The sequence below is a fragment of the Arachis hypogaea genome, chromosome 15 (genome assembly GCF_003086295.3).
Source record: "Arachis hypogaea cultivar Tifrunner chromosome 15, arahy.Tifrunner.gnm2.J5K5, whole genome shotgun sequence".
NCBI classification, from domain to species: Eukaryota; Viridiplantae; Streptophyta; class Magnoliopsida; order Fabales; family Fabaceae; genus Arachis; species Arachis hypogaea.
This window is the reverse complement of record NC_092050.1, coordinates 70,788,943-70,802,604: the sequence shown is the minus strand read 5'-3', so window position 1 is coordinate 70,802,604 and position 13,662 is coordinate 70,788,943. Positions and strand designations below refer to the sequence as shown.

The following is a 13,662-nucleotide window of genomic DNA, read 5'->3' as shown; positions in this document are numbered from 1 at the left end:
TTTTAAGTTTATGCTAGATTAGAACTTATTATGTGATTTGGAGTCTCTATCGTTTGAGCTTGCTTTGGATTCGAAGAATGAACCATGAATTCAAAGTCTAATATTTAAGTTTGCATCATATTCCCAATAGAGAAAGAAACTTATATCTGGTGCAACAATGTAGCAATTTGATATATATATATATATATATATATATATATATATATGTAATCTTTATTACAAGCCCTGTAATGTGTACATATAAAGTAATCAATATTCAGCACAATAGTTCTTGGCTTATACACACCATCTCTCTGCAACAACATTTCTGTTATTTACATTTGTTTTTGGGCTTTCTAATCCTTAGAGCATGTAGGATTAAATATTGATTGAATATTCTCTGTATATACTTGAACCTAATATATGACTGAGCCACATTTATTTGGTGCAATCATTGGATCTAAATGCATAAGGCTAAAAATGATAGCTTCATTGTGTTTTTTTTAGATAGATTTTCTTCGAGAGCTACAGTTACCAAGCAAGATGAAAGATTGCTCGCTGATGCAGTTCTGCCAAAAAAGAAAAGAAATAAAGATGACAATGATGATAAGCTTTGGAAAAATGTTAACAATATAAGATTTTATCTAATTAAGGGCATTGATTAAGGGTTAAAAAATGTAAGGTTTATATTGAGAAACCAAAAAGCTTAAGTTTTAATGTACTAAGTCAAGTGAATGTTTACTAATTTTGTAATTTCTTGTATCGGTTATATTTTGGATAATAACTTGCTTATTTCAATGTGTACCGGATATGGTTGGTAGAGACGAAGGTCGGGCTGTGGCCGTGGCCGTGGTTGAGGCCAAAAGGGGAGGCCTAGGCTTTCTACCGGTCACCCCTTGGCTTGCATGCGGATCCATACACTCTTGTTAGGTCATCATCAGGTACAACTACTCCGACAAATGGGAGACCGCTACCTATTGCTACTACTACCCCCTCATGTCAAGAGCTTCAGATAAACATGATGCCTACTCCGGATGCGCCAAGATCATGCACTCAATAAGCCAATGAACCTTCCAACACTGCCTCACATGGTGTGTAGAGTGATCCAGCTATTGTAGCTCCCAGTCAAGTAGGATCTTGTGAAAAAAGACAAACCACACCTACTGGTACCCAAGATACTCAGGGTCAGGGGTCAAGGAATATCCACTGCCACTAGTCACTCCACCACAAGTGCTCCCAAGTTTAGATATGATGGTGCCAAATGGTTTGTTATTTGCTTTAAATTTTATGAATAGCATGTCTCATTTTTACCAAGTAATATGTCATCATTTTTTTTTGTTTTTGATGTAGTTGGCATCCACCTAAGCCTTGCTTGAAGCGCATTTCTTAGGTTTTTAAGGAAAACTAAAACAAACCATGGCTGAGTTTTGATGATGTAAATGATGATACTCAAAAAATATGGAGGACAGATTGAAAGATAAATTTTATCTACCTTGTTTTACGTATTTTACAATGTTATATTGAATGAATGGAAAATGCAACAGCTGCAACTGCTGTCACATGCTTGTCATTATTTCTAAATTAACCCTTTAAATTCCCCTTTTGAACATTCTATTGTTAGTCTCAAATTAAGTAAGATAAAATGATGAATAATAATAATCTCAGTGGCATTATCACAAACAGTTTACATGCAGTTTGAAACTAAACACTGCGCTTTTGAATGAAACTACATACCTTGTTTACAAAAACTTGCACACTAGGTTTGGTTCTAAAATCTGAATGAATTGATGATGATGATGAAGTGAAAATGAGAGTATATTGATAAAGCTGAACAGGACATAGTGAGAAGCAAGGTGAAATTTGATACCTTTGCATGCAGCCTCTAAGGGAAGCAAATGATCTTTTAATTTTGTATCAAACCATGCAAATATGTATATATAGGTTTGTTAGAGCTACTTTATGTATTGCAGATGAAGCTGGAAGAGTATGATGCCACGTTCTACAGCTTTAATTTTTGAATTAAGAATGAAATTATGTGAATAATGGTTATAGCCTTATAGCATTTGAAAATTGTTTGCTTTTGCCATGCATGCCAACTTCCTTCTTTTAACAAAATGTTATTTTTTTTTAAAATAGAAATACTTTAACATTCTTGAAATGGAAGAGGATAAAATCTATCAAGTTTGGAGGTTTAGGGTTGCCAAGCGCCTACGAGGTATGTTCCATGCCATTTGCAAAAAAGGTGCCCGTCCATATTGGATCCCACCAGAAGTTCTTGGTGAATTGATAAGACGTTAGGACACTGATGCCTATAGACAATTACAGGCGAAAAATACAGCTGCTAGAAAATTGACTTGAGGTACCTCTCTTCACACTACAGGAGGCACCACCTTTCCAGAAGCGAGGTTACGCTTGGTAAGTTGTTTATAAAACCCTCGTTTTTACTTTATGCATTGTTTAAGTTATTTCCAGAAGTGAGGTACCTCTGTTAATTTTTTAGCATTGTAGTGGAAAAGGTGAGGAAGCAAAGTGGCATGCTTAGTGAAATTGATCTAAGTTCTTATTTTTTCTTCGAACCCAAATTCTCAGCAGTTTCTAGTGTCTGTTTAGATTTCTAGCTAATAAACTGATATCTGTAACTTTTGCTGTTGGAACCTGCTTTTAAGTTATTGCTAATTACTAGTAATCAGTAAATTAGTATTTTGGTTATTCAACTGTGTGCATAACTTCATGCGATCAATGTTACTTGAATCTTACATTAAGATTTGTATCATGTGTAAATTTGTTATAGTGAATGTTACCAAACCTGGTTTACTTGTTGATTAGGTAGTTTAGGAAAAAAATTTATAATTAGAAAGAGAAATTTTCTTATTTTTTAATTTTTTTAAAAAACATAGGATTAGTATTTGCTGGTCTCTTCCATAATCATCATTGCTTTCAATTGTAAATTTCTACGTGAAAAAGGAGAAAGGAAGAGAAAAGGTTAACTTGTAAGCATCTGCAATTTTCTTGAGTGACTTTGTTGCCATTGTAATCCTCCTTATTTGTCACTTAGTTACATTGCAATAGTTGTCAAGTTTCAAGTACTGTTATTTACTTACTCCGTTTAACTCATTTTGTTTCTTCAGACGTTTTTATGTAATGTTTTTGTAAGGATCCAACATGCTTGACTTAGTTCAATACATTTATCAATTGCTTTAATTTTGTTGTAAAACTATATAAGTTTAACTTTTCAATTGCTTGGAGTAATATGGATATTGATGGATTAATGTTTTTGAACCAAGCCATAGGGCAGATAAGAGGGAACATTTATTATCAATATTTGGGGTCATAGTTAAAACAGTTGTAGAATTGTTTCTTTCCTTCTTAAGACTCTCAAAATATAGTTATATATAAATATATTGATTGATAATTTGGTTACATTATGTAGAATCTTTCTCTTGGAAGACCATCCCATATGGATGAGTTTTTTTAGCACACTCATACTCGCAAAGAAGATATAACTCAATGAGTTGATGAACACTCCCGAATGACAAAGGTAACTTACCTTTATTCATTGTAATTGTTTTTTTTTTTTAAATTCGAATGTGTGAAAAGAAATAACTTGGTACTTTTCTTCTTTGTAATGTTGGACTTATTTTTTTTCACATATCCCCTTAACTTTTGCATTATTGATACTTATAGTAGTTTATGAATAATTTTTTCTCATTGTAGGATATATTTTAAGAGCGCATATTTCAGGTTGAGCAAGAGCAGTAGGCTGCTATAGAGGTTAGTGTAACTGATCCATCATCTGTCTCTGAGAAAAGCATATGGATTGAGACAGTGGATGGAAAACGAAGAGGTAAGATATATGGCATGGGTGAGGTAATGGACTGTTCTATGGTGCGACCTCGAGTTGATGGGCCAACCACAACCACCAGCACTGATGTTTTGAATATTAGAGAACGAATCGCAATACTTAATAGGAAAGATAAACAACGTGCCGCTAAATATAGAGAGCTTGAAGACCACTACCAAAGGAAGAAAAGATAGTGGCAACATACTGTTGAATCTTTGCGTGAAGATCTCAACACCAGTAACTCACAAATGGATCAATTTAGTCATCAACTCAGCAGCTTGTTTGAGTATGTGAGGGCCCAGGGTCCTAATAGTTCTGGATCAGTGTCCCCCCACCTCCTCCTTTTACTTTTCCATGCTCCCAGAAAAGCACACTTCCATGTAGAAAACTGCCACCTATTCTGCATCCACCAGGACATCTACAGAGTTCTCAAAGGGAGGATGATTCTGACGATCTTGATGACTCAGATGATTATTTAAACGAGTATGAGTAGGGTTATTTACTTTGCTTTGAATATTTTATATTATTAGTGAATTGTAATTTAAACGAATATAAGTCTGTGTTTAGTTATTTTTCTTGTCTTGAATCTTTATGTTACATGATTATTTATTATTTTGATAAGTTTGTAAACTCATTATCTAATATTTAATATAAATATTATTTTTATATTTAAAAGTTTATTTGTCTTATTATCTAATATTTTATATAAATTTTATTTCTATATTTAAAAGTTTATTTACATTAATTGTCTACTATTTTTCAAATAGAAAAAGTAATTAAAAAATATGGTTATTAAAATCGACAGTAATGTTGTCGCTTGTTAAATTTAAAATAGACAAAAAAAAAACAAAATATAGACAATGAACTTATTGGTATTTTAATAATTAAATCGATGGCTATTTTGTCAATTTTAATAAATCAAATATCGACAGAAACATTTAAGTGTGTTTGGTTGGTCATTCATTTTATAAGAAAAAAAAAGAACTATTTTTTAATCATAAAAAAGTTACATTTTTATAAAACTTTAAGCATATTTGTATTGAAAAATAAAAGAATAAGGCACACATGCTCACGAAAAATATATAAAATCAAAAGAAATGTATTGAATATATTTATTGCGTGTACTTTATAAAATGATTACATATATATTTATATTTCTTTATTTAATATCTAAATTTTAACACATCCTAAATAATAAATACTTTAAAATAAAATTAAATATAGACAATTCTTTAAATAGTGGTTTCTATCGATTCTTAAATTCTAACCATGAAATTTATTTTTAACAATTTGGACACATTTGATTTAAAAAGTATTTTTAATAGAAAAAACTAAAAAGTACTTTTATTTTAAACTAACAAAAAATACATGATATATTTGTATTGACCTGGTCGCATTCCTATCTGCGCACTACTCTTAGAATTGACTTATGGGCTCTACCAGTACTTTGGACCGCAAAACAAAAATAAATAACAAATCCAACGAACATGTTGCTCATATGCGGATTTCTTCAAACTGGTATATACCGTATATACTCTTTCAGTTTCTCTAATCGCACAGCATCATCATAATAAACTTGAAAGTTGAAAAATGTATCTGGTGGAGAGCAAGGGAGGAGCCATAGTGTGCATGCTTGTGTCGCTGTTGTTCTTGGGGACATGGCCAGCTGTCATGACACTTTTGGAAAGAAGAGGCCGACTTCCTCAGCACACCTATCTTGATTACACCTTCACCAATCTCTTGGCTGCTGTTATCATTGCTTTCACTTTTGGTGAGATTGGACCCAGCAAACCCAATGAACCTAACTTCTTATCTCAGCTTTCTCAGGTTTGTGTATATATTTTTTCAAGAATTTCTTTTTTTTAAAGAGCGTGCATTTTACATAATTCTTTTATTGAAAAAAAGTTCTTAATTCTTCGTTAAAATGCATTCTTTAGCATATTTTTTATTATAAAATTGTTTTTTAATTCTTATTTTTCTTAAAATTTAAAATTTAAGAGTTAAGATAAGAAATCTTTTTAAAAGTTAGTTGATATAATTTTTTTTTAGTTGAGTTCGTTAGGTTTAATTTGTTAATGGGGTTATAGGATTTGAAAAACGGCATAGATCAGAACAGTGCATATCGTGAGTTTATCCATTTTATTAACATTTTTTTAGGGAGAAATAATACGAAAAAACAAAGAAGAAGTAATACTCATTATTTGTTTTAGCAATATCTATGTATATCACTTACCAACATCAGCCATGTTTATATATATAATGTGAAAACTATATATAGACAATAAAAATTTTAAGAATTAAATTGGGACTTAACATATGATTTTGAAAATTAAATAGACTATTATCTCAAAAAAAAGGAAAGAATTAAATAGACTATTATCTAAAAAAAAAATAGGAAAAATGAAAGAGAATAAGAGAAAAAAAAAGTGTGTAAACTAATTTTTATAGATTGATCATCAATAGTATTATTTATTTATTTATTTGTTTATTTTCATTAGATCATCAATAATATTATATCACGAGAGATTGCAAGAATACAAATTTCCCGAATTCCGTGAATCTGTCTTAATAAAAGTCGGAGGAAAGTGACGCACAATAAGTAAAAGTTTGACCAGGTTGAGTATATGAATTATTAATTAATTCCTTTTTCCCTAATTTTCAATAGCTTATATATATAAATATTTCTTGAACTCATCCATTCAATAAATCAGGAAAATGAACCTTTCTCTATACACGTACGGGATTTAGTTTAAAATTAGTCGAAGGAGAAGAGGACTGGATTTGTGCATGTGAAGTGTAAACTGTAAACTGGTTACGTGGTTCACCGAATCAAATTTAGAGTCTTTTTTCTTTGAAATTTAGATTTTAATTTCGATCTAGATCTAGATCTGAATCCAAATTCAAATTGTTTAAATAGTTTGGATTAAAAAATCAAACTATAAAATTAATTTAATTTGATTTAAATTTTTTATTTAAATTTAATTTTTTTAATAATTTAGTTTGGATTTAGGTCTAATTCGGATAAATAGGTTAATTAAATTCTTTATAAAAAAATAGTTTAACTAATAAATAATTATATTAAAAATAATTTATAAATAAATTATTTTATATTTAAATTTTTAATTCTAAAAGTATTTATTTAAAAGAAATGTGATAAAAAAAATTTTGTATTATAAGAAAAGTCATTTTTTAATTTTTTTATAAATTTTTAAATAATTTTTTAAAAATTTATAATTTAATTTTAAAAATTATACTAGACATTAATATTATTATTTTTTATAAATAAAAAATTTTAAAAAATTACTTTTTAAAATTTTTCGAACAGACTTTTAATTTAAAATCTAAAATTTGAAACTTTTTTTTCACACCCCTAGGCATACCGTGTATAGGGGGTGTACCAATACGGCAATACCGAACCAGACGAAAACTTCCGAAGACGTTTTATAGTTTACGGCACATAATAGCGGCTACAATCATGGTCAACTATTCGTATTATATAAATCACTGTGGTTATAAACTCCTTTTCATTTCTATTCATAGTTGATAGTTCCTCATGTTTTATAAATGCATTTTGTATATTTAATGTCGTTTTTTCAAGTACTGCAAGTTAATTTATTTTCTCTGTTATTAGATAAAATGTGAGATTAAATGAGTGGATTTAAAATATAAGAAAAGATTAATAAAATGAAAAATCTATATATTATCAAGAGAAGTTGGTTCATTTAGATTTAATTGACTGTTATTACACATTGCCATATGAGTTGGGTCCCATTCTTGACTTTTCCTATTGACTATACATCTATGAAAATATCGTCGCAAGCGTTTATTTATTTAATTACAACTGAGATGAATATTTCCCATGTAAACCAAAATATTCGAAATTATTATGATGGATTTATTTGATAATTTATTGAGCTTCATAATCATACTCAATTTATTGATAACTTATTATGATTTTGTTAAATGGACAATGATTTTTATGAACAATACGAATAATAAATTTTAAAATTGGTTCAATAAAATAAAAATATTTTATCCGAAATTATTCCTTAAATCCTAATTTTTACTATCCTAATTTTAACCATCTTATTCCTATCCCCTTTTGACCCCTGAGATGTAGCCACACTCCGGAACCATACCGCCGGCGCTGAAACTCAACCTCTGGCAAGTCTGCTGCAAGTTGAGCATCTGGCTGTAGAATTGGCAATGGATAGGGTAGGGTAAGATTCAGAATCTATCTTAATCCTATCTGCGGGTTGAAAGTTTTTTTAAAATTCGACTCTATTCTATTCGCGGGTTGAGAATTTCTCAACCCTAACCCTATTCACAAAACAATAAAAAATTTTAAACAAATATAAAATTCAACCATTCCAAATTTCATACATATTAATAAAATAAAAATAAAAAATTAAGTTCAAATTAAAATTAAAAACAATAAAATCTTAAAGAAATCTAACATAAAATTACAAATAATATGATTATCAACTAGTTTAGTGGTTATTTCAAGTTTTTATAAGAGGAAGATTGTGGGTTCTGTTCCGTGCGAGAAGAAGCTTCCGAGGTGAGGTCGGCTACTAGCTCCACTTGTGATTCGGAAGTATTCTCTTCGGGACTTGGAAACCTCGGCGTGGAACCTGCAAAAAGGACTCCGACGCCCAAGTTAGCACTCAATAACGTAAACACTAACAAGAGAGAGTAAAAATGAGAGATAAGCAGGATTTTGTGGTGGTGTATTGCTTTCTTAGCGAGTATGTATGTGATGTGGCCTCCCCTAGACGAGGTTATCTCGTCTGTTTAAATAGATTGAGTAGCAGTGGACGTTTAAGTAACGGCCCGACTTTTTGGGTTTGTTATTGAGAATCAACGTGTTCGGTTAAGTGCGAGATTCTTGGTGCGCATGATGAGGTTGACTTGTTTTCAGGTGTGTGTTTGTTAGCCGAGGATATCGGTGAGGTACAGGTTCAATACTCACTTTCTTCCCTATATACATAATTTATATATATATTATATATAGGGGTGCGGATAGGATAGGGTAGAATATACCCTGAACCCGTACCTACCCTACGTGCAGACAAACTCGCACCGTACCTCCAATTGCAAGCTTCACGTGCGTCCCCTCACGCTGCTCATGCGCTGTTGCCCTCATCCCGCATCCTTCCCTCACACCACCGTCGAACACCGCTCGTAACGGAAGACCTCTCGCTCGCCATTGCCGCACCGCCCAGCTTCCGCACGCGGTGTTGCAATTGAATGCACCGACGACAACGTTGAATGCTGCCCTCATCCTGCATCCTTGCGGTGGAAGATAAGAACCCCTATTTGTTGCTGATTTCCTATTTTGTTACCATGTTGGTTTATATATTTTTTGAATTTGGGTTTGGTCTGTCCAGCCATTTTTGTTAATTGACACGGATGTTTGACGGGCTTTGGATGTTCGATTTTCACTTCAGCTGGATGATTATTTTACCTAATGACTATGGATGTTCGATTTTTATTTTTTATAAGATGGATGATTATTTTACCACGTATGCCGATGGTTGTTTTACTTTCAATAATTTAATGATCGTTTCAGTGTGTTTGTTTGGTTGGCGACTGGACAGCAATAGGCTGCGGGGGAAGCTGCATGGGCGGTGGCAGTAGAGTAGCGCGAAGGAGGTTGTTCAGGGCTTGTGTGACGTGATTAGATGTTTGTGGAGAGGTTGGACGGCGTCGGCTGAGGGCTGGGAAAAGTGAAGCAGTGGTTGGATTATTCTATAAACCGAAGTTTGCGAATAGATGAAGGAGATTAGCGTGATAATGGATGTAACTGATTTGGTTTAATTTAAAATCTTTATTTTTTTAAATTTCAAAATTTAAAATAATTAATAATTATTTAATAAAAAAATTTATTCTGTTTTCCTTTTTTATTTCATTGTTCCCATTGTCAACCTCCCTCTACTTTTCCAACTTATTATTATGGCAATCGAAATTGACTGATATAATATTGTTTTCATGTATTACTCCAATCATTTGGACGAAACTCATAATAATGAAAATGGATTAACTGAAAATTTTCTTAATTTGTCAAAAACTTTGTATTACATGCTTAGATAGCAACATTTTCTTCCTAGCTTGAACTAATATTATCTCAAACTGGTTTTCGATGAAAGGATAACTGGCCTTCTGTTCTGTTTGCCATGGCCGGCGGGGTGGTCCTTAGCGTCGGAAACCTGTCAACGCAGTACGCTTGGGCTTTCGTCGGTCTATCAGTTGTAGAAGTAATCACATCAAGCCTAACTGTTGTTATAGGTAACACACAGATGCAGTTTCCAATTATCTATTATAGTTTATTTTAGAATGCACTGAATAACATTGTTACAAATCTAAATGTATTATGTATGTTTAATATTATCTTTAGTGGAATTACTCGTACTTGAGTTTAACCAACCTTTTATTTAAAACATGGTGGTGTTATAGGGACAACCTTGAATTACTTCTTGGATAACAAAATCAACAGAGCAGAGATTCTTTTTCCAGGAGTTGGTTGCTTCCTGATTGCAGTTTGTTTAGGTTCCGCAGTACATTCATCAAATACTGCTGATAATAAGACCAAGCTAGACAGTTTTTCAAGTCATTACAAAGATGCACCTCTGTATGTGTGTTCGTGTTTGTTGATAACTTATTGATATTCTTAAACTTCTATCTAATTATCCAATTCTTCCAATAATAATAATAATAATAATAATAATAATAATAATAATAATAAAACACTCTTTAAATTAGCTTTTTGAATATTTTAATTTCAATATACTTTGTGCACACAAAAAAATTAGCCATTGAATCAGTTATTATGTATTTATCACAAAAAATATATATTGTTTAAATCATGTTTAATTTATATTTTGTATTTTAATATCTATTTTATAATGGTGATTAATTTGATGGTTGATTTCTCTGCATACATGTTTCTTGGTTTCAGAGTAACGTATTGCTGATATTATCAACATTTTATTTTTCAGGGGCCATAGTTTACCCACCGCGAAAGAAACAAGAGGTAACTATAGGATTTATTTTTTTCCCCTAGTGTTTGAGACTTTTAATCGGATAAAATGATTTTTCATTCATTATACATATAGTAGATTTAAAGGATTCAGAGAATGGAACTATTCCTGCCAACAAAGCCAAGGCAGGAACTGCAGCTTTTCTTATTGAACTCGAGGAAAGAAGATCCATTAAGGTGAGAACTTGTTTTTCATTTTCTTTTCTACTTTTTTTTTCTCTTTCCAAATATATCCTCTTACTATAGGCAAGTTCGAAAGGAAAATGGTTGTGTTAAATCATTGAATTATGCAATTCAATTTTCAGAGATCTTCTCCGTTATATTGTAGCATCCGTGGAAGTGGCGGGAAAGAAAGTGAGCTCTTAACTAACTCCTCACGAGAGGTCTAATACAAGAACAATAACGTTTGGCAATTAAAAAATAATCCTAAAAATCTAAAATTATTTGATTTAGTATTTATGAATTACCACTAGCATTTGTATAATCTTAAATGTAACCAATATATAATTTTAAATATTATTTATATAAAATTATAGATATTCATTTAAATAAAGTAACTTTAATCATTATCTCTTTAGTATTACCGAAGCAAGCATATGTGAAAACAGGTAGATTCTTAATATTTGTATTATTCCTTGCACATGTTTGCAGGTGTTTGGAAAGAGCACTTTTGTTGGGTTAGCAATAACTTTCTTTGCCGGTGTTTGCTTCTCGCTGTTCTCGCCGGCATTCAACTTGGCGACAAATGACCAGTGGCATACCTTAAAGAAAGGGGTTCCCCATTTGACAGTTTATACGGCATTCTTTTACTTCTCTGCATCTTGTTTTGTTCTGGCCATAATTCTAAATCTTACCTTCCTTTACCACCCTGTCCTAAACTTACCAAAGTCGTCGCTTAAGGCATATTTGAGAGACTGGGATGGAAGAGGTTGGGCACTTTTAGCTGGCCTACTTTGTGGATTTGGAAATGGACTTCAGTTTATGGGAGGTCAAGCTGCAGGATATGCAGCTGCAGATGCTGTTCAGGTAAATTTCTTATACCTTTTTATACTCAAGTAAAAAATTGCCAACAAAAGTTTTTAGATTTTAGATAAACACTTTATTGTTATATATTATTATTAAAGTTTAGAGTCTAGAGTTTAGTATTTAAAAATTTAGTATTTTTTTTAGTCAAGTGTGGGTTAAAAATGATAAATTTTATTGGTGATATAAAATTGTTTAAATAAAAAAAAACTAAATATTAGTTTTTTTTTTAATGTAGCCTATTAAAATTATTAGATGGTAAATCTAAGATTTAGTTAAAAAAAGATATAACAAATAAATAATTAAATTAAACATCTTATCATCATGAATAAGTATTAATATATATATATATATTAGTTAATTTAAATAAAAAATTTATTAAATAATAGTTGAATTATATTTCAAATATAAATAGAATAATAATTAAAATATACGTTAAAAATAAGTCATTAATTATTATGGTGTTGGTGTTAAAATTATAAATAATTTTTCAAAAAATAATTATATTAAATAATAACTGATTTATAATTAATATACAAGAATAAAATTTGAAAAGGAAATACCTCAATTTAATATTAATCTAAATTTTACATTAAAATATATGAAACAATGTGTATTCTTATTTTAGATTTATTTGTCGAATTTTTGAAAAAGAGTTAAGTGTTTAATTATTATTTAAGATTTTATTTGCATTGCCATATCATATTTGAACTCTAGTAATTTTATGCCCCACAATTATTTTTCATTGGGATAAAAATGGAACATTAAATGTCTCAAGTTATTAGTGGAACATTTTAGATAAACCTAATACATCATAGAAGATAATTGTAACCAAAATAGTAGAGACAACACAATTACACAACTTAATGAAGTAACTAATTAATATACGTATTTGAATCAGTATCTTATCAGTTATACACGTATAAATCATTTTAACTGAAGATGCATTATTATATGTTGATGATGATACAGGCACTTCCACTTGTTAGTACCTTTTGGGGTGTAGTTTTGTTCGGAGAGTATCGAAAATCATCAAGAAGAACATATGCATTGCTTTGCAGCATGTTACTTATGTTTATTGTAGCTGTTGGTGTACTAATGGCATCATCTGGCCATCGAAAATGACAATCCAACTAAGGAGAAAGATGTTTATAATAATGATTGAAACATTGAAATGATTGTTTGGTGGTTATTAAATATGGCGCCAAGGTTAAAGATGTAAATTACAGTGTCAAAGCATCGTTGTTTTATATTTAAGAGTAAAGTATCGTTTTTGTCCCAAACGTTTGGGGTAAGTCTTATTTGCGTCCCTAACGTTTAAATCGTCCTATTTGTATCCTTAACATTTATAAAAGTGATTCAATGTTATCCTACTATCAATTATACTAACAAATCAGATTATATTTTTCAATTATTCTCACTTGAATGTATTCATTCTTAATTATGTCTCACTTGGATGTGTTCAATTTTAATATTATACCCACTATTTGTGTTTAGATTCAATTATGTCCCTAGAAAAGTAAATTATGTAAATGTTATAGGAATTAGTTTCAACATTTGATAAGCTATTTTTCGGAGTAGATCATCGATTCTATCCCAAACATTTGTATTCTAACTTAAAAAGAGATTTTTAAAACTCAAACTAAAGCGTTCACGATGTGTAATTGATGGCAGGATAACATTGAATCACTCTTACAAACGTTAGGGATACAAACAGGATGATTTAAACGTTAGGAACACAAATAGAATTTACCCCAAACGTTGGGAAAAAAAACAATAC

At 30.8% G+C, this 13,662-nt stretch overlaps 1 pseudogene; it reads left to right on the top strand.

The window, feature by feature from the left end:
- The first annotated feature begins 5,297 nt into the window (after positions 1-5,297).
- LOC112750338 (ureide permease 1-like) lies at positions 5,298-13,293 on the top strand (annotated as a pseudogene).
- The last annotated feature ends 369 nt before the right edge of the window (positions 13,294-13,662 follow it).